This window comes from Salvelinus alpinus, chromosome 19, assembly GCF_045679555.1.
Source record: "Salvelinus alpinus chromosome 19, SLU_Salpinus.1, whole genome shotgun sequence".
NCBI classification, from domain to species: Eukaryota; Metazoa; Chordata; class Actinopteri; order Salmoniformes; family Salmonidae; genus Salvelinus; species Salvelinus alpinus.
The window spans coordinates 41236346-41249426 of record NC_092104.1 but is presented as its reverse complement, the minus strand read 5'-3'; positions in this window follow the sequence as shown (position 1 = coordinate 41249426).

Sequence of the window (13081 nt, the reverse complement as noted above, 5' to 3'; positions counted from 1 at the left end):
ATGCTATGAAGAAACCGACACTGCCTACGTCTTCCTCTGGGTGTCTGTACGTCATCACGTTTTCAATGAAATCGATGGGACGTTCACAGCCATTATAAATGACCAAAATGTACAGAGACCGCCCTTTCTCAACGTGCGCCTCAAGCGTGAAGGCCATCGGACCTGTCTCGTTCCAAATCGTTTTCTAACCAGCTATATTTCTCCGGTCATGTTTTCAGTCGTTATAGTTGTTAAAAACATCAGAATGTAGTTAATTTTAACCGTTTTATAGCAATTTATATCCGTTTAGTGCGATTCTGAGGAATTTATTTGTCGTGCACTTTCTAGCTTTGGGAACGTTTCGCGGTCTCGGTCGTTGTTAGTGGACATTTCGAAGGACAGAGGACATCTATCGACCAAAAGACGTTTATAACATAGAAAGGATACATTGCCCAAGAATATGATGGAAGATCAGCTCAAAGTAAGCAATATTTAATATGATAAACCGTGTTTCTGTCGAAATATTTTAAACGCATACATCGCCATTTTGTTTGGTATAGCTTCACTTGGCCAACCCTGTATTGAAAAGTAAGGATAATTTTAAAAATGTAAATCAGCGGTTGCATTAAGAACTAATTTGTCTTTCGATTCCTGTCAACCCTGTATTTTTTAGTCAAGTATATGATTAGCTTTTAATTAAACTAGATCACTCTGATAGATGACGTCAGACATATTGAGGCTTGATTTCCTAGTATTTTTATTGTGTAACCACGGTTTTGTATGGCTAAATATGCACCTTTTCGAACAAACTGTATATGTATGTTGTAAAATGATGTTACAGGAGTGTCATCGGAAGAATTCTGAGAAGGTTAGTGAAAAAATTAATATCTTTTGGCGGTGATTACGTTATAGCGCTCTTTGGCTGGAATCGATGCTCTGGTAACGTTTTCACATGTAGTATGCTAACTTATCGATTTATTGTGTTTTCGCTGTAAAACGCTTAGAAAATCTGAAATATTGTCTGGAATCACAAGATCTGGGTCTTTCCAATGCTATGCTTTGTCTATTCTTATGAAATGTTTTATGATGAGTAAATTGGTCATACACGTTGCTCTATCTAGTAATTCTAGTCGATTTGCGATGGTCGGTGCAATTGTAAACTGTGATTTCTACCTGAAATATGCACTTTTTTCTAACAAAAACTATCCTATACCATGAATATGTTATCAGACTGTCATCTGAAGAGGTTTTTTCTTGGTTAGTGGATATCAATATCTTAGTTGAGCCGAATTGGTGATAGCACCTGAAGGAGTAAGAAACTGATGGAGTTAGAATAGTGGTGTATTTTGCTAACGTGTTTAGCTAATAGATTTACATATTTTGTCTTCCCTGTAAAACATTTTAAAAATCTGAAATGGTGGCTTTATTCACAAGATCTGTATCTTTCATCTGGTGTCTTGGACTTGTGATTTAATGATATTTAGATGCTACTATCTACTTCTGAAGCTATGCTATCTATGCTAATCAGTGTGTGGGGGGTGGGGGGTGATCCCGGATCCGGGGTTGAGGTTCTAGAAAGGTTAAGAGGCAGGCGGTATCCAAATCGGTCCCGGGATGGGTTCAGTAGCGAATTATGATTTTACTCATGAAAAATTACAAACAGCAAAATGCATTTTCCCTGGCTCGAAACTCCATAAATATAAGTTGAATTATCTAGGACAGTTAGCCTTTTTTGTTTAGTTTACTGTCACTGCCTGTTGGTGTTTATTTCCAAGATACAGTTCTTTGCATTGTGTTGTTGAAGCTGCAGCCACTTTCTGAATGAGTCCAAATCGAGTGAGCCGTGGCGCGCGATGTATCGGCATGCGCTGAGTTGGGTAGGCCTATCCCGCGCGCTCTCCTCTGTGTCAATCGGTGCGTTCAAGAAATTCAGCGACCGGTGTCCATTCAAGAAAGCTCTTGAGCGGCTGGGGACGGGCAATAACTGGTCCTTCAGGCACTCCCCCTCCACCTCTTCAAAATGGAAGTTACTCCCCGTCTGCTTTGAGAAGAATAGGAATAGGTGGGTGGCAAAAAGAGCAGAATCCTGATTTTTTTTTGCATACAACAGAAGCATAAATATGAGATATACAGTTGATTAAATAAATACCATTATGTAAAATTCAAAAATGTGGCTTTAGAAAAATGTAGAACATGGTTTTTCACATTCACATTGTGTGCAGTAGGCCTACTTGTGATGATTTGAGGGTTGAATCAGTTGAATGCTTACATTCTTGCTAACCCGAAAGATACTAAAATGTTCAAATACACATAATATCAAACACAAAATCTAGGTCTACTTATTTGGTCTGGTTTCTTACATTTAAAAATCTCTCAATATACGTGGACATGTCAGAAGTGTGCGTGTGTTCCATCAAAGTATGCCTCCCCATAAAACCATGCCGCCCCATCTTTCATGTCCAGAGAACACACTGCAAACAGTGTTCAACGTGTTTGTGAAGACATTAAGTGCTCCTTGGGGGTATGATTTGTTGCACATTGGGATTGTTTCAGGAACCTCCATTGATTTAGGCCTGCTTACTTGTTCTGAAAGAAAATAAACAACGGTGATTATGTATGAACCGGGGGAGCGTCATTGTCCAGAGTGTTACAACAATATATTCAACTGTGTCAATTCAGGGGAGTGTCACTTTCCCAGACTCCACCTGCAAGCCATCCATGCAGCTCTGTAATGGCACAGCATGGGATTGTCAGTAACAGGCTTCTGCTGTCTCCTTCAGTCCCTCTATATTATGAAGGAGAATATTCATGCAATTAACTGTAACCTATGATCCTACTGTAATACATTCAAATAGAATAGATGACTCTCTCTTTTCTGTTTAGTCATTCTGTAGCCTCGGAAATCCCAGACCTATGCTGGAACATGGTTCACATTGTGGGAGGCAACCCATCTGCCTAGAGAGACGAATCATTCTACACTGCATCAATTTCTTTGTGTTTGCTTCTTCAGCTGCTGCTCTAAGGACTTACTGTAAATCAAACTAAATTATGAAGTGTGTTAAGATTGGCTGTAACCTCAGATAATAGGAAAGTTCGCCGATGGCGATGTATCACCTGCTGCATCCTGTGCTGTTCTGTGGATGTATGAGATGAGGTGCAGCGACAAGACCGTGTTCCTGTTGCCCTGCCTTTCCGGTAGGTAGAATACATCGGTCCATGTTCCACACAGAAAATAAGTGTTCAGTACCCCACCTCAAAAACATCAACCTGCACTACACATGCTGAAGCCATCACAGTCACTGAATAGGCCCCAGTGGACAGTCCATGGGGCAGTACGTCGAGGACAGACTACATGTGTCGTTGGGTCTGTGTGAACGCGTGTGTAAGATGAGGAGGGGTTATTTGAGGACGTTATTTATTTGTGCACTCGTGCATAGAGGGGAATTATCAGCATTAAGGAGGAGTCCTATTGTTGCACTTGGAAAACAAGTCAACTTGAACAACATCTTCTAGTCTGTCGGTCTTTCAGTATCTAACAGGTAAACTAGGCTCTTGAAGCGTTACATCATTATTTGAGGTGACAGGGGAGAGATGGGATTCAGAAGATGTTACGTTTTATAGATTCTCTCATCATGATAGCTATTTTCTCTAATGCCTATTCGTGTAGGCTACGGTATTTGCTTTGTTCTGAGTGGGTGAAACAAACAGCCCCATCTCATGGTTAATACCAGTTATCACATATTGCCATGGCACAATCAATCTATTACTAGTCTAGTCCAAAACTGTTATACTAGTCTAGTACAGGATTTGGAATAGCTTCCAGCTCAGTTTAACTGAAAAGTATCCCATTAAAGTTGGCCTCTATATCAAGAAATGTTTCTGACCAGATGTCTATGTCCCCTTCAGCATAATGTGGAACAAGGCTCACTAAAGTATGTTGATCTTTCCTGTGCAGTTGAGGTAAACTCACACCCCTCTGTATCGTTCGAGGGTTTTCCCCTGATGGTGTCGATTACAGACGTCCTGCACACACACACACACACACACACACACACACACACACACACACACACACACACACACACACACACACACACACACACACACACACACACACACACACACACACACACACACACACACACACACACACACACACACACACACACACACACACACACACACACACACACACACACACACACACACACACACACACACACACAGCCTGACAGAATGACAGATGCTCTGCTTGGCATGTTCGCTGAAAGAAAATGTTTGGGGAAGGAGGCAGCGAAGCCCAAACCCAACACTGGGACCTTATCTTGTTTCTGTAGGACCTCTGCCACTGTGGGCTTGTTTCACCATAGAACACACTGATAAACATTGTGGAATTGAAAATGATGGGTGAACCAATGGGTGTTGGCAGTTTATTATATTCATATTTCCATTGGTCAGTTATTGTGCTTCTACACCTGCATTTGGGGTTTTAGGCTGGGTTTCTGTACAGCACTTTGAGATATCAGCTGATGTAAGTGTAACGGCTGTCGTCTTCCTCGTCTGAGGAGGATAAGTTAGAAGGATCGGAGGACCAATGCGCAGCGTGGTAATTGTTCATCTTGTTTTAATAAAGGTGAACTCTCAAAAAACAAAACAACAAAAGTGACAACCGAAACAGTTCTATCTGGTGCAGACACACAAAGACTGAAAACAACCACCCACAAAACCCAACACAAAACAGGCTACCTAAATATGTTTCACAATCAGGGACAACGATTGACAGCTGCCTCTGATTGAGAACCATATCAGGCCAAACACAGAAATAGCTAAACATGGAAATACAAACATAGACTGCCCACCCCAACTCACGCCCTGACCATACTAAATAAAGACAAAACAAAGGAAATAAAGGTCAGAACGTGACAGTAAGAAGGGCTTTATAAATACATTTGATTCGATTTTATTGTAGAGCAAGAAAATACAAGTTTGTTCTTGCTTACTTTACATCTATTAATTCAATATATTTCAGTCAGACCCCTTTTGGATACTTTTTTGGGTAAACACCGCAGCTCATATACAGCTTTCTCTATATTTTTGGTTTGGTGCGGAGATTCCTGAAACCCTTTATTGTAATGGGAATGACTCAAAAATGATCTCTGATAAGTAAGCTAACGGGTGGACACATGTTGCCTTGATAATGACATATTGAATTGTGACCTGGTACAGGTGATGGCCCATGGTTGTCAATCCCCATGAGGAGTTTACTGTGACGCTGGGCTGGCGCTACGCTCAGAATAATAACCTCTAGTTGAGGTCCTGCATACGGCCAACCTTACATCAAACAAAGGAAATAACACTTTACACCAACTTTCTCTCTGAATCATTGTTGTACTGTAAGTGGAAAAACAAAAACTCTACAGTCATTAGACAAACAAGTTTATTTGAAGTACAGACCAGGAGAAATGGTGGGTTTTTCAGAACTTAGGCTCCATATGACAGCAATTTAAAGGCATTGTGTATCTTGGCCTGAGTCGGGAGCCCATGATGGATGACAGCAGAGAAAATCACCAGCCCCTGGCTCCAACACAGACATGCAAATTGCTTTCAGCTGATTGCTTTATTTTAGTTGATATTTATCAAGTGGATTACAGTATGCCTCCGTGTTTATGACTAGGAGGCTGCCGATAGGTTGGAGCTGAGCAGCAAGGAGAGTTCATGTTTTTTTCTCTGAAGGATGTAAAATATACAGGCTGTAAGGGGACTCTGTAAATATGGTAATGGATTGTCCACTCGTTTCGGGGGTCGTGTGCAGGTAGGTGTCCAGGTGACTGACTGACAGACTGACTGACTGTCAACCGCTGTGGTAAACATTGACACAGTTATTGTATTGCAGAAATCCTGCCTTTGGAAAACATGCCAGTCCCATCCCTAACCCCAGTCCTAACCCCATCCCTAACCCCAGCCCCAGTCCTAACCCCAGCCCCAGCCCTAATCCCAGCCCCAGTTCTAACCTCAGCCCTAACCCCAGCACCAGCCCTAACCCCATCCCTAACCCCAGCCCCAGTCCTAACCCCAGCCCCAGCCCTAATCCCAGCCCCAGTTCTAACCCCAGCCCTAACCCCAGGCCCAGCCCTAACCCCATCCCTAACCCCAGCCCCATCCCTAACCCCAGCCCCAGTCCTAACCCCAGCCCCAGCCCTAATCCCAGCCCCAGTTCTAACCTCAGCCCTAACCCCAGCCTCAGCCCTAACCCCAGGCCCAGTCCTTACCCCCAGCCCTAATCCCAGCCCCAGTTCTAACCTCAGCCCTAACCCCAGCCCCAGCCCTAACCCCATCCCTAACCCCAGCCCCAGTCCTAACCCCAGCCCCAGCTCTAACCCCAGCCCCATTTCTAACCTCAGCCCCAGCCACAGATACGTGTGGAGTGGGGTTGGGGTCACGGGTCAGCTATTTACACAATCAGGTAACTAGCTAGAGGAGGAAAATGGTTTCCTTCCGACACTTACCTACAGTGACCCGAGCAATTCACAGTGAAACAAGCCCTAATCAGAAGAAAAAGCCCTTGGGTCCAGAATACACCCTGGCACTGAGCAATCCCCCTCAAAACAGGGCGTCTTTGAGTTCAAGTGTTTAAACTGTCAGATCATATCGGCTCAACTTGGAGATTATTTGTGCAGCAGGCCATTGTATGTTTGTTTTAATGCCGGCTGCAATATCCTGCTCCTCCTGTTGATCCTAACAACTCAGAGTGTATCCAATCTAGCACTGTCAAGGAGAGGTGGCCGAGGCTTGCCACTCGTATACTCTAAACAACCAGAGGGAATACTCAAGGTGGGACAGGAAGGAGAGGAGTATTTATAAGAGTGAGACTGGATAGAGTCTGTAACCTGGACCAAAGTCAGAGTCATTTCTCCTCCACAGCAGTTGGGTTTCAATGAGTCCCCCTGCTCATTCACCACTGTTGAGAAGGAGACGAAACATGTCATACAAGTCTACACCCTTCAACTGCCCAGCACAAGGATAGATATAGACAATTGGACATTTATCAGGGACTGAGGGGCAAAGACTTTAGTTGACGGGCCATACACTCCCGGTGTAGAATTTTGGACACATCATCAAGTGACATAACCCACAGAGTAGACAACCAAAGTGCTACAGCAAATGAGCAACTCATGTGCTCCTGTGTGTATTCTGTTTTGATGCACACTGAGCAGAGAAAATCCCTAAAGGACTCCTTCACTAATTGCCTTTGAACGCCTAAACCCAGGCTCTTACGGCACGGCCCCTGTCCTGGAGCTCACTTTGACTACATTATAATGAGGGCCCTCTGTGTTTTCTTGCAGTGAACTGTGCCAACTTTCTGACAGATGATAAATGCGCACAATACTGGCTCGTCAGTCCGCCTACAGATCATTTCACACTACACACCGCAGGGGGGGGCTACTACTAGCAGCACTATATTTTGTTTGGTGACGATATACTCTTAGGCTATACGTTGACTAGACTTCCTGTCTATAAAATACATTTTGGATTGTCACTTGTGTTGTAGACATCATTATGCATGTCAACATACATTGAGTGCACAAAACATTAGGGACACCCCCTTTTGCCCTCAGAATAGACTCAATTCGTCGGAACATGGACTCTACAATGTGTCGAAAGCGTTCCACAGGGATGCTGGCCCCTGTTGACTCCAAAGCGTCCCACAGTTGTGTCAAGTTGGCTGGATGTCCTTTGGGTGGTGGGCCATTCTTGATACACACAGTAAACTGTTGAACGTGAAAAACCCAGCAGCGTTGCAGTTCTTGACACACTCAAACCGCTGTGCCTGGAACCTAATACGATACCCCGTTCAAAGGCACTTAAATATTTTGTCTTCCCCATTCACCCTCTGAATGGCATACATACCCAATCCGTGTCTGAATTGTCTCAAGGTTTAAAAATCCTTCTTTAACCTGTCTCCTACCCATCATCTACACTGATGGAAGTAGAATTAAGGTGATATCAATAAGGGATCATAGCTTTCACCTGGATTCACCTGGCCAGTCTGTCATGGAAAGAGCAGGTGTTCCTATTATTTTGTACACTCAATGTATATAAAGCAGGTAAACCTATATAAACTCAAGTTGATCCTATTACAAACTCACAAAGAACCGAAATGGGGAGAGGGCACCTTATGCAGTCGGAGACCACCTACTACACTATTGAAATCCCACACCACATCTCCAAAGAGGGCCATCAAGGTACTTCTGCCCCCCCCCCCCAAAAGGGAAGAACTTATTTTGAATCAGCTGCTTCTCCTCAAAGTTGTTACAAATGAGATTCGGAGGGCCTCTTAGAGCACCAGCGCAGTGTGGCTCTGTCGTAAACCCCATCTGAGATAATACATGATGCTCCCCACCACTACCAGAAACCATCCGTTAAAACTGAAGAGTCAGTCCACTCGGTTCTCTCACCAACTGGACAGGAAGTCTGCTAATCTGAAACCTGATCCAGGGGGAAGGAAGGACTCAGGAACCAGCCTTCAGTGCTTTCACCAATCATATTCATCACCAGGCCGGGCCGCCTGGGTCCAGACTCATTAAGCTACGCTGCTGCTCTTAACTAAACATCTATTCCATAAAATAAATGCTTCCAGGTTACTCAGTCACAGTCAGAGCCCAGGTCAGAGACGTATCACGCATCTGATCTCAATTACTGCTGCCTGGGAGACCTATAGGAGCTTTTATATGAGCCAAATAGTGCAGTGCGGCCATTTTAACCAATAGCGAGATTATAGCCCTATTCAGATACGGTATGAGCATTTTTTTCATGCATCTTGAAAAGGGGGAAATTATTATTTGATAATTGGTTCCCGGTGCTTTTTCATTCCTTTTTATATCCATCACGAGATGATTGTCATTTTGCGGCTGCGAGCTCAATTTGGAGAAACATCAGACATAGTCAAGTTCAGACGGATTGTTCTGAGGTGAATAGAATAGAAACATTCTTATTCTATGGTGGGTACTATATAATCACAGTCCGGAGGGAACTGTATTGGCACAGCTTAATTGGAAATCAATTAGTTTAGCTCGCAATACTCCAGTGGTCAGATTTAAAATCCCCATTTTGTGATAAGCCTAAAAAGAGAAAAGCTGCTTAACATGTGTATCTTCTCCCTGGTGGAGAGGCAGCCATTTTCAGAGTGGATGTATTACTGACACAGTCTTGGGCTCTTGGACATGAAGGATACAGGACCAGCTGGGTCTCCTCTCTCTCCTGCAGTCTCTGGGCTGCAGAGTGACACAGCTACCCCTCCCCCTTTCTCTCTTTCTCTCCCCCTCTTTTGCTCTCTCCCCTACTCTCTCGCTCTCTCTTTCTATCTCTCTCTCCCTCAGAACATACCAAATTAATTTGGCAGACTCAAGAGGGTTGGGATGATTCCCTCATGCTCAGTGGCGGTTCTGGGGGGGGGGGGGGGCAGTGCCCCTGTGACAACAATTTTGGACCCCCTTGTGGTCCCCCTAAATGTGGAGTATGAAATAATTTTTACATAACTAATTTTTGCTATCGTTCTTTTTTTACATCCGTTATTAGACAGTGGCAACGATGATGATTATGAACATGGTCTTTTGCCTGCTAATGCCTGCAATGCAGTGAAGAAAACATTAACAACAATAACGTCTAATGTAACTGGCCCCTCTAACAGTACAACTGGCCCCAGCTTGCCCCCCCAGTTGAAATGGTCTAGAACCGCCACTGCTCATGCTTGAGCTCCATTGAAACACAAGACCATAGAGTTAGATAGAGGACTCTATATGGATAAAACCCATTTTGGCATAGACGTTGCCATTGAGGGCTCCCACTATTTTAAAGTAGTCAACTGGTTGGGACTTCCTATGGGTTAAGGAAGGATCACATGATTCCATCCGGTCATCATGAGGGATCAGGCAATGAATTATACCCGTGAACAAATGTTCCATGACTGTAGGTTGCAGTAAATTGCCAACCTTGGCTTTATACCTGTTCAAACAACACACTCTAGGTGGCAGTATGCACCCTTTCATAGAAGTTGTTGAAGAAGAAAATTGACCACTTCAAAATGGAGATTTCCTCAATGGTGCTGCCCTTGCGCTCACAGACGCCATAATGGGACATATCTAAAGATGCTCTCTCGATCATTCTCTATGGCCAAGACCGACTATGCTGATGATGACTTTTTAAAGTAAAAAAGACCACCTCTCCCTCTATTGGATTATTGTAGTTTATCGAGGGATGCATTTTAATAGTCTGAAGTATTTTTGTCTCCTTTTCTTAACCTGCACTGATGTGAAAGAACTCCTGAAGCAACTATATACACACACAAGCCATTTTCATTCATGTCTATCTCAGTTGCATTATGCCAACATGGCGGCACACATTAAATAACATGTTTGTAATACTTATCTGTGTATTTGTTAGCACTGCTCACATAATCCATGCACTTTATTCCATGGTCATATAGCACAAATTTGTAGTAGGGAAAGGCCTACAAACACATTCATTTTGCCCAGCACATAATTTTTATGTTTTATCATTACATATTTATCATTATATGTGTGTACAATTAAACTATCTCAAATAAATACATGTTTTATATTAGCTAATTATGTCATTAGCTTGAACACACAGGTTGACCAGGGGTGTTCTGGTCAGCGTCTCAAATGGAACCCTATATAGTGCACTACTTTTTTACCAGGGCCCATAGGTAATAGGGTGCCCTTTGGTACGCAACCCTGGTTTCGAGGTCACCCCTCCAAGGTCACACCACAGGAAAACATTTGTTGGCATAAAGTGACCTCATCACTTTATATCCAGATATTTAACTGTAAAGGCATTTCTTTATCCCAAAGTTGAACTTATGAGTAACAACTCAAAAGGAAAGTTGTATTACCAAACATTGAACAAGTCTCTCAGTTTTGTAAAAGTAATTCCAATACATTGTTTGAACTGAGGCGGGAGATTCCAAGGAGGTGTATACAGGGTTCTTCAGTCAGGTGGGTTTTTAGGGCAGACTACATCCCGAAATGGTGTATTGCAGCCCACTACTGGATGTGGAAAAATGAAAGGTAACGGATTGCATAACCGGGGACCTGAGAGGAAAGAACTTCTCCAGCTCTGTGTAACTCCTCGCCTATGACATCCTTCAATCCCAAAAAGCGTGGTGCAAATTTTTTTTTTAATAAAAAAATCCTGCAATGTAAATTCCCACCCTAAATGGTGACTCCACAAGTACTGCTGCCTCCGTTCCGATCCTTTCAAGCCTTACTGCTGGGCCACCTTACAATGACGACGAAAACGACGATAATGAGGAAGATAATGATGAATTTTGTGTTGTGTAATTTGTAACATTCAAGGATATTACAATTGCAAGAAAAGCAAGTATCCGTACTAGTATCAAGTATCTACACAATGAACGGTAATGCTCATAGAACAACCAATAGATGGAGCCAGTAAGCTACACTGCACACTACCCAAGGTGCTTAGAATGCACCAGAGACACTCTATATAACGATGAGATGGTCTTGTCGCTGTTCCAAAGGTGGGAGAGCAGGCGTTCTGCTTATCAGTCTGCCCCCTCAGATTTGCCGTGTTAAAAGAATACATAGTATATAAAAAATATATAAAAAACATTTAAAAAAATATATGTATATATATATACATGTTTAAAAATATATATATATATTTTTTTGGAACAACGACAAGACCATATATATATATACAGTACCAGTCAAAAGTTTGGACACACCTACTCATTCAAGGGTTTTTCTTTATTTGTATATATTTCTAAATTGTAGAATAATAGTGAATACATCAGAACTATGAACTAACACATATGGAATCATCTAGTAACCAAAAAAGTGTTAAACAAATCAAATATTAAAGTAGCCATCCTTTGCCTTGAAGACAGCTTTGCACACTCTTGGCATTCTCTCAACCAGCTTCACCTAGGATGCTTTTCCAACAGTCTTGAATGAGTTCCCACATATGCTGAACACTTGTTGACTGCTTTTCCTTCACTCTGGGGTCAAACTCATCCCAAGCCATCTGAATTGGGTTGAGGTCTGGTGATTGTGGAGGCCAGGTTATCTGATGCAGCACTCCATCACTCTCCTTTTTGGTAAAATAGCCTTTTCACAGCCTGGAGGTGTGTTGGGTTATTGCCCTGTTGAAAAACAAATGATAGTCCCACTAAGCCCAAACCAGATGGGATGGAGAATCGCTGCAGAATGCTGTGGTAGCCATGCTGGTTAAGTGTGCCTTGAATTCTAAATAAATCACTGACAGTGTCACCAGCAAAGCACCCCCACACCATTATACCTCCTCCTCCATGCTTCACTGTGGGAACCACACATGTGGAGATCATCTGTTCACCTACTCTGCGTCTCACATAGACACAGCAGTTGGAACCAAAAATCTCAAATTTGGACTCATCAGACCAAAGGACAGATTTCCACCGGTCTAATGTGCATTGCTTGTGTTTCTTGGCCCATGCAAGTCTCTTCTTCTTATTGGTGTCATTTAGTAGTGGTTTCTTTGGAGCATTTCGACCATGAAGGCCTGATTCACGCAATCTCCTCTGAACAGTTGCTGTTGAGATGTGTCTGTTACTTGAACTCTTTGAAGCATTTATTTGGGCTGCAATCTGAGGTTCTGGTAACTCTAATGAACTTGTCCTCTGCAGCAGAGGTAACTCTGGGTCTTCCTTTCCTGTGGCGGTCCTCATGGGAGCCAGTTTCATCATAGCGCTTGATGGTTTTTGTAACTGAACTTGAAGAAACTTTCAAAGTTCTTGAATTTTTCTGTATTGACTGACCTTCATGTCCTAAGGTAATGATGGACTGTTATTTCTCTTTGCTTATTTGAGCTGTTCTTGCCATCATATGGACTTGGTCTTTTACCAAATAGGTCTATATTCTGTATCCCATCCTACCTTATCACAAAACAACTGAATGGCTCAAACTCATTAAGGAAAGAATTTCCACAAATTAACTTTCATGGCACACCTGTTAATTAAAATGCATTCCAGGTGACTACCTCATGAAGCTGGTTGAGAGAATGTCAAGAGTGTGCAAAGCTGTCA